General features: G+C 40.9%; 1 protein-coding gene and 1 non-coding gene across 2 annotated transcripts in view; one reads left to right on the plus strand and one right to left on the minus strand.

Moving 5' to 3' along the window:
• The window catches only part of KNL1 (kinetochore scaffold 1), a 63453-nt gene extending 58569 nt beyond the window's left edge, over positions 1-4884 (minus strand). The window contains 1 exon segment of the mRNA XM_034661150.1: positions 4543-4884. The gene's annotated coding sequence lies outside the window, so the exon portion shown is untranslated.
• Positions 4885-5012: 128 nt separating this feature from the next.
• On the plus strand, positions 5013-5094 carry TRNAS-GCU. The gene has a single exon. It is a non-coding gene; the product is annotated as a tRNA-Ser (tRNA).
• The last annotated feature ends 4231 nt before the right edge of the window (positions 5095-9325 follow it).

Genomic DNA, 9325 nt, shown 5'->3' on the forward strand with positions numbered 1-9325 from the left:
AAAAAAAAAAAAAAAGAAATGGGCAGAAGATATGAACAGACAATTTCTCCAAAGACGACATACAAATGGCCAACAGACTCATGAAAAAAATGTTCAACGTGACTCGGCATCAGGGAAATACAAATCAAAACCACAATGAGATACCACCTCACACCAGTCAGAACGGCTAAAATTAACAAGTCAGGAAACAAGAAATGTTGGTGAGGATGTGGAGCAAGGGGAACCCTCTTACACTAGTGGTGGGAATGCAAGCTGATACAGCCACTGTGGAAAACAGTATGAAGGTTCCTCAAAAAGTTAAAAATAGAGCTACCCTACAACCCAGCAATTGCACTACTAGGTATCTACGCCAAAGGTACAAATGTAGTGATCCAAAGGGGTACCTGCACCCCAATGTTTATAGCAGCAATGTCCATAATAGCCAAACTATGGAAAGAACCCAGATGTCCACCAACAGATGAATGGATAAAGAAGATGTGGTGTGTATGTATGTATACACACACACACACACACACACACAAAATGGAATATTACTCAGCCATCAAAAAGAATCTTGCCATTTGGAATGACATGGATGAAACTAGAGGGTATTATGCTAAGTGAAATAAGTCAATCAGACAGACAATTATCATATGATTTCACCCATGTGGAATTTAAGAACCAAAACAAAGGAACATAGGGGAATGGAGGAAAAAATAAAACAAGATGAAATCAGAGAGGGAGACAAACCATAAGAAACTCTTAACCATGGGATACAAACTGAGGGTTGCTGGAGGAGAAGGGGATGGGGGTATAGGGTAACTGGGTGATGGGCATTAAGGAGGGCACATGATATAATGATCATTGAGTGTTATATACAACTGATGAATCACTGAACTCTACCTCTGAAACTAATAATACACTATATGTTAACTGAATTTAAATAAAATTTTAAAAATTAAAGTAAGATTTTAAAATTAAAAATATTTTAAAAACCAACAGCAAACATCAACTTAACAGTGAAACTTTTAAGATTTCCCTCTGAGATTAAACAAGTATGATGCCTATTTCCAATTCTGTTCATCACCAAATCTTCGTAGTTCTATTTCCAATATATATCCCGAATGGATTCACTGCTATCTTTAGTGCCTCCATCATAGTTTCAAGCTATCATTATCTCTCATGTAAACTATTGCAATATTCACCTCAGTGGTCTCCCTACTTTAACTCTAATCCTCCAAAGTCCCTTTTCTACATAGACAGTTATCTTCTTAAACATAAGTCACGTTTAAGAGATTCCATACTTAAAACCCTTTAACGGCTTCCAATGGCTTCCCGCGATAATGAGAAAAAACTTTTCACCAGGACTTATAAACCTCTCCAAGATTTGGTCTCCACTTGTCTTTCAGACCTCACACTTCATATCATGCCACTGTCTTTCTCACTTTTCTAGCTACACCGGCACTTCTATTCCTGTACACACAAAGCCCTTTCCCAAGCCACTGAATTTATATTTGTTATTCTCTCTTGGCAAAAAAAGCCAGGAAAAGCACTCTGTAGCACTGTGTATGTCTCTTTTGCAGCATTATCACAACTGCAATTTAAAAGTCTGTTATGTAAATCAATTAATCCTGGTATTTCCCCAAACTACCTGTGCCCCAACAGTAAATTCCATGAGAGTAAGGCTGGTGTCTCTTATGCTGTTATATTCTCAGAAACTAGCGCATGCTTTGGAAATAATAGGAGCTCAATAAATATTTGCTGAATGAGTAATTAAGAAATAATTCTTTTAAGTTACCTTTATAATCACTGACTTGCATAGTTTTTCTCCTTTTGGGAATATTTTCAAACTGAGTGACATATTCAAAATTCACAGATAAAAATATTAGATACAAATTAGGATCACCTAAACATCTTCACTGTTTGAAATAGAGAGTGAACACCATTCCTGTCTAACCTGCAGACCAATTGGCATTTAATTAAGTGATGAGATTCAAAGCTTATTGAAATTCTCCTTTAAAAAAAATTCTATTTACTATATAACTGTAAGTTCCACTGTCAACAGAAATAGGGTACCCCAGATCATCATGTTAAACTTCATTTGTAAAATGCTGTTATAGTTGAACTCTTGGTCACTGCCACCTTAACTAATTATTGATTGATTCTAAAACTGTACATCTGGGGGCGCCTGGGTGGCACAGTGATTGAGCGTCTGCCTTTGGCTCAGGGCGTGATCCCGGCGTTATGGGATCGAGCCCCACATCAGGCTCCTCCGCTATGAGCCTGCTTCTTCCCCTCCCGCTCCCCCTGCTTGTGTTCCCTCTCTCGCTGGCTGTCTCTGTGTTAAATAAATAAATAAAATCTTTTTAAAAAATAAATAAATAAAACTGTACATGTGGCACCCAGGGGGTGCTACAGCATACTCACAGAAGTGTCGTGGGATATTTTAAATTGAGGGAAACAGCAATTTTTGTCACCTGTCAGGCACTGTGTGAACTACTAGCTCAAAATAGTACCCATTTGTATTATATTCATTTTGATAATATATTATTGGAAAGCTGGATTTTTTGCAGTTGCTGTGATATGAAGCAAGTATTTATCAGTGTGGTACTGGAAATAAGGGTAGCAGTGTCCTATATGATTCCAAGATTTGAGAGGTTGTGTAGTGTTCAACAGGCACACATAGCCAATTAGTAAATACCTGTAATTATTTAAGCATAAAATAAAAATATTATCTTTTCTTCCAATTTATGCATATTATTTTTTTTCAAATGGCTACTAAGTGGTTAGGACATAAATTTATTTCAACTTAACAACTTTTTAAGTTGTTTGGACATAATGACTTAATAAATGGAACTGGTAGTTATTTCCTTTGATCTAAGGGCACCAATGAGCCAAGAAAGTTTGGGAATTACTAGTCTAAATAATCCAGAAGTCTTCAAACTACAGCTACTGGGCCAAATGGGCCCTTAACAGTGTTTTTTGTTTTGTTTTGTTTTACATTTTGAATGGGTGTAGAAAACAAAACAAAAAAGAATGAAGAAAACAAAACAACAAACAAAGAACATGCAACAGAGACCATGCTGGTGACCATGTGGATTGCAACACCTTAAATATTTACTATCTGGCTCTTTGGCTACTCCTGCATTTACACCACCAATTTCTAGGATTAATGTATTCCATTGGGTCCTCTGATAACAGGCTCTAGACCTGTGCTATTCGATACAGTAGCTATCTAAATTTAACTTAAATGAAATAAAACTTAAAATTCAATTCTTTAGTCAGCCACATTTCATGTGTTCAGTTGTCATTTGTGACTAGTGGAGAACCATGTTGGACAGTGCAAATATAAAACATTACCATTATCACTGAAAGTTTTATTGGACAGCACTATCAATATCTAGATTATCTTCTACTATGCTCTCTTATTCAGCATCAAGCATGTCACTGATACTACCACTCCAAAATTTTGTATCTGTCATCTTGTAAACATTTCCAGCCCTTCAAGGAGAATTATACTACCTTGAAACCAACCTTTAATCAGCAAAATTTTACATTGACTCATCTCCGTGAGAGTTCCACCTCAAGTGCCCCTTTCTCCACAAAGCCTCCTTTAGTCTCCAGGGACAAAAGCATCAAATAAACTCTCCCTTTTCTGTGCTCCCATACCACCTTACAATGTCCTATAATCCTTTACATTGTCTTGTATTATAGTTATTTGTGAATGTTAATTATTTTCTCTTCTGGACTGAAAACTCCCCCAGATTAGGGACTCTGAATCATTCGCTCCCGGCCCTAGCACAAGACAAGGAACCCAATAAATACCTGAGGATTTCGACTGATCCAATTCAATTGAAGTGAAAACTTCAATCTTAATATTTAGAGTAAGCTCTGCTCTGGTTTTCTCCGTCATATCTACAAACTTACCTCTAAACTTCCAATCGGCAATATTTGAGAATTTTTTTTCTTAAACTCTATATTGAGGTAAGCAGCAAGAAAAGGGGGGCTTTAATAAGCTCCGAGCTACTAATGGACACGGGGAGATATTTTCAAAACTCGTTTGTGGCTTACTAATACTGGCTTTATTTGTTGTTATTGTAACTGCAGGAAACCGAATGTCTGTTCGATGCTGCCAGTAAATAAACTACGACCAGCCGAGCGCTTAAAACCACTCAACGCTGTCACTTCATTTATAGCTACGAAAAGACCGAGTCGGAAATACAAACCCGCGGGAGTCCCCCAGGGAAGGGGTGCGAGGCACAGTCCCGGAGCCCTGACAGAAGATGGCGGGGCGCCGCGGACCGGCACTCCAAGCAGGCCCGAGGGGCTCAGGTGTGGAGGGAGAAGTGCTAGGGAAGAGGAAGGCGCACAAAGTGCAGGCCCAGGTGGGCAAAGAATCCCGCGACCCGGCAGAAACTTCTACTATGGGCCCTGCGCTTTCGGAGGCCGCGGGGCGGAGAAAGCGTCCCCACGTCCCACCACCGAGTCTTCAGAGCGCCCAGAAAAAACCTGATGCCCACCGCCCCGGAAGCCTGGAACGAAAGGGTCATTCTCTTTACCCACCGCAGTCCAGCTGCTTGACAAATGCTCCTCAGACTTGTTTGGGGTCCGCGCGCCCCTCAGAGAACGAGCCCGCCGCCGCCCACCGACTAACCTCGCAACGCCCAGACTACCTCAGTGAAGTATTCAAATATAACCGCCTAGCTGTTGCACATGCGCGAAGCTGCTCTACGCGTCGGCTCCGCCCCTGAGACTCCGGAGCAATCCCTTTCCTGACTCGTTTAATCAAACTTCCTTCCCAGTCTGTAAATCAATTTTATTTCCTTGAAGGCTATCTCATTTTCCACCGAATTTTCCTTTGTCCCACCGCATTGTAGATCCCTCATAGCATGGGAGCAGCCATCTTCTTTTGATTACTTGCTGTAAAAATGATCGTATCTTTGTTTCCGTACAAAATGGTGGCCCCCATAACATTGCGTCACATCCCCCCTAGTATTACTCCCTATAGCTATCAGGAAGCGTTAGGCTTCTGGGACGAGGTGGCCGAGTGGTTAAGGCGATGGACTGCTAATCCATTGTGCTCTGCACGCGTGGGTTCGAATCCCATCCTCGTCGAGCGTAGCCTTTTGCCTCAGATGGACGTAAATTTATTTGCGAGTGAAAATAGTTGATTATTCCATTTACGGTTTACTAGTCTATTTACTCTGGGAGCTTCAATGTTTGGTTTGAGGTATTTGGAAGACAGCTTTTGGAGCGGTCTAACTTCGCAGATGAACAGGAGGGAAACATCCCAGAAGACGTGTATGCTTGATTTAATATCTTTTTATATGAAGTAAACAACAGTGTATAGAATTCCATGTTAACTAACCTAGCTTCTGAGTGAGGGACTTCGGTTATCATAAACCCTTACCCCAGAGTTTTTAATACCTGTCCTTGCTATGACATACCAGGTTTTCGCTGCAAAAGCTACAGTAAGCCACAGTGTTCAAAACCTCTTCCAGCCCCCAGCAGGCTGCATGTGCTCAAGAAAAGTATACACTGGGGAACATTGGAAAGGTGTTGACAACATGCAGAAACTTCGTAGTATCTAGAAGCCAGAGACTGAAAACCTGAAACATGGCTACCTTACCACAGAAGAAAGTGTTAAACCCTTTCTTAGGTTTAAACAGAGAGGGAGGCACAGGGGACAGAAATAGAATAGAGGGGTTCCCCTCTTCAGAGGTCGTCAGGCAGATTTCATTCAACTCATATTTATTTAACCTTTATTTATCCAGTATTTATTATCTACAGGCACTCCCATGAATTACATCATTTTGACTCATCATAACATTATGATCATGATAGACATTTTTATTACTCCTTTTTACAGATGAGCACACTGGAAGATAAACTTGTCCTAGGTTATACAGCTTCAGTAACTGTGTAAGAAAGGGCAGTGTAATCCAAGTCTGTCGTACTCCCCTGGGTCTTAAGCACCATTCAATACGTGCTGGAGATTAGTATTTAGTGCTCATTAATCCCTTGCAGAAATGATTTACATGTTCTCTCTCTAGCAAGGCTGCGCACACTGCATGGTGCCATAGAACCCGGCACTTGGCTGGTGCTTCAGCAAGGTTTGCAGCACTGAGAGAAGGCAGAAGCCCCTGCTCCACTGGTGCCCCTGGTTCCTCCCCACTTCAATCCAAACCCCTTGCGGATATTGATGCCTCCCTGTGTTGAAGGCTTTGGGTCCCCCAGCACCTGTCTTCAGCCTTGCTCTCCAATCCATTTGCCATCCTGCTCCTAGGAAGGGTTTCTATCCCAGTTCCACACACTCATAAGGAATCCATGGATAGAATTCAGTTGGTTATTTGGTTGGAGGAAAAAATGCATCTTTATTTTCACTAAACTGTCATTGAAAGCACTGCCTTTAATAAAGGTAAGCAATGAACTATAGTAATATTAACTTACCTGTAATTTTGTTACCAAGTGAAATCACAGATATTTTTATATCCCATTACCTGCTCGTCACTACTTCAAAATAATAGTTATTTGACCTGCCATTAGATCTTGTAAAGTTATGCATTCCTAAAGAAATACATACAGTATTATAGTATTATATCACAGATTTTTAAAATATTTCAATAACTGTATTCCAACATATTTGTTGCCTTTGTATTCCCACAAACTCAATTTTATGCATTTAAAAACAACATTCTGGGAAGGGACCCAGTGACTTCACCAGACTGCCAAAGGGGTCTATGTCACAAAAAATGTTAAGAACCTCTGAGTCTTTTCTAAAGTGCCCTCAACATACCGATCTTAACCTGTTCTGAACTAGGCTTTGCTCTCTATGCCCAAGAACTATGCTATTTCCCTGAAACATGTTTCTGCTCCCCTGTACCTCCTTCCCATTCTGGGCCTTGGCACTCTTCCTGGTATTCCTGGGCTCCCCCCAGCATTTGCCAGATGGTATTTAAATGGCCTATTAGCACTGCAACCTCTCTAAAGACTGGCAAGACTGCATCATTTCTGAGTTTTGCCTGCTTCTTGCAGTGACAACCACCTATGGGAAACTGATAAGGTCTATCAGTGTGTCCAGTCTGTACAAATAAAAAGTGAGTGGATTACTTTCCCAAAGGAACATCTTCTGAAAATACAAAGCACTGGAAGTGTCTAGAGAAAAAAAGAAAGAAGAAAAAAAACCTTGTGAGTGGAAGCTCACTTTTCTGTTCTTCAGTTCTTTACTTATTTTCATGCTTAGTTCGTTTGTGGTTTGGTTCATAGGAAATCGCAGTAATGCTGTGACAGTTCCAGTGTTTTGCATTTCTATAATTCTTCACCTGTAGGAACTGCGCTTACTTTTAACTTTTTCTAAGAGAATCAAACATGCCAGATTATTTAAAAGCCCGTGGTGGGCTGGGCGGGGGGGACACCTTGGGTTAGTCGTGGAAAAGGACGTTTGTAGTAAGGCAGTAAAAGAGTTAGAGGCGCCATCTACTGGCACAGCTGCAACTGCAAGACTTGGACAAGGCACTTCTACAGGGAAGGCTGCTACCTTTGGAAAGATCTCCATTACTCCCTGAAATTTGTCAACAAACCACAGGTCAGGGAAACCATTCTCCATCAAAAACACGGTTCTTCTTCACAAGGCCTATCCTGAACTATTTCAGGGCTCCTCACCCTCTGCAAGACCACGAGAGAAAAAAATTGCACAAAGGCGTTACCAAGGTATTCCAGCTTATTTACTTCTTCAGAGTCAAGGAGTGGGCCTGAGTTCTCCAAGTCCAGCTCCAGGAAGACCCACTGTCTTCGGAGAATGAGGTGCTCTGGGAAGAACTGTTTGGTGTTTAACTGGTAATGGTCGGGAGCCCTTCTAGGACAGAGCTTTGAAGGAAGAATTGAAATCCGAAGAAATTGGTTTTGATTTTGGGTTTTTTGTTTTGTTTTGGTGTGTCTCCAGTTTGTTTCTTATTTCTTGCAAGAAAAACCCAGACCTTGGGCTGCAAAGCTTGCAAAGATGGGTTTTGAAAGGCAGGCAATGACAGAAATGAGTTCAGTCTGTTCCTACCATTAGGAAGTACAGTCTCACTGGAGAACCATTTCTGGGAAGACAGTCATGACAAGACCTGAAGAAGTTCAAGAGTGAATCCAGGTATTTTTGGTGCCTGCAAAACCGACTGGAAACATTTTTCGTTGCTCAGATAATTCCCTGAGCTGCATGCTATCACACGAAAGCATCCCCTTTGCAGTAACAGCTTCTGGGATGCCTACTGAGTTGAAAACTAAATGCTTTCATATTGAAGATCAATAGAGCAAAAACTGAAATCCAGTTTATAGTAAACTTGCTTTGGAAAGACAACATGAATAAATGCCAATAGATTAAGGGAACTGGGGATTAACACTTGCTATATCCCCTTGCTTTGTGTCTTCTGCTAAGGTAGCTCTGGGTAGTTAGCAAACAACAATCAGTTACACCTTTCCTTCTCATCACAGAGAGGAGGAGCAATGCCCCAGATTTCTAAATTTCAAAATTGCCACTTGACATTTTCCAGAAAGTAGTAAAACTGGATCAAACCCAATTCCAAAAGGGTGAAGTTAATGGATGAAGGCAAGACCTGAGGATGTGACCAATGATTTCACGGAATTAGAAACAGAAGCAATAATTGTTTTTTTGATTGTAATACTGTAGGGCAGTAAGCATTTTATATTTCTCTTTGGGTCGTTGACTCTGAGCACTTTTTCCTCCTTTAGCTTTCTCAAAGATTTTGACTTTTTTGAAATTCTTATCTAAATGTTTTGATTTATGTTTACCGATTCCTCTAGTAAATACTTAGAAGGGTTACTAATGGACAAATGAAGGCTGCATTTGTTCTGAATTATGACAGCATACTGAGTAACTTAAATGGACTATTAAGAGAGACTAAGTCATCTCAATTATCAACTTTCTGTTGATAACTAATATAGCTAAGGATTTAGAATTCTGATTTTTTTTTAAAGATTTTATTTATTTATTCGACAGAGATAGAGACAGCCAGCGAGAGAGGGAACACAAGCAGGGGGAGTGGGAGAGGAAGAAGCAGGCTCATAGCGGAGGAGCCTGATGTGGGGCTCGATCCCAAAACGCCGGGATCACGCCCTGAGCAGACGCTTAACCGCTGTGCCACCCAGGCGCCCCAGAATTCTGATTTTTAAATTCTTGAATGACACAGACCTTGACATGTGAAAAAAAATTTTTTTTTTCTAGCTTTTAAAAAGTTGAGGGGTAGGGTGCCTGGGTGCCTCGGTTGAGCATCTGACTCTTGGTTTTGGCTCAGGTCATGATCTCAGGGTTGTGAGATCCAGCCCCACATTGGCTCCGCACTCA

This window comes from Ailuropoda melanoleuca, chromosome 5 (genome assembly GCF_002007445.2).
Source record: "Ailuropoda melanoleuca isolate Jingjing chromosome 5, ASM200744v2, whole genome shotgun sequence".
Lineage (NCBI taxonomy): Eukaryota > Metazoa > Chordata > Mammalia > Carnivora > Ursidae > Ailuropoda > Ailuropoda melanoleuca.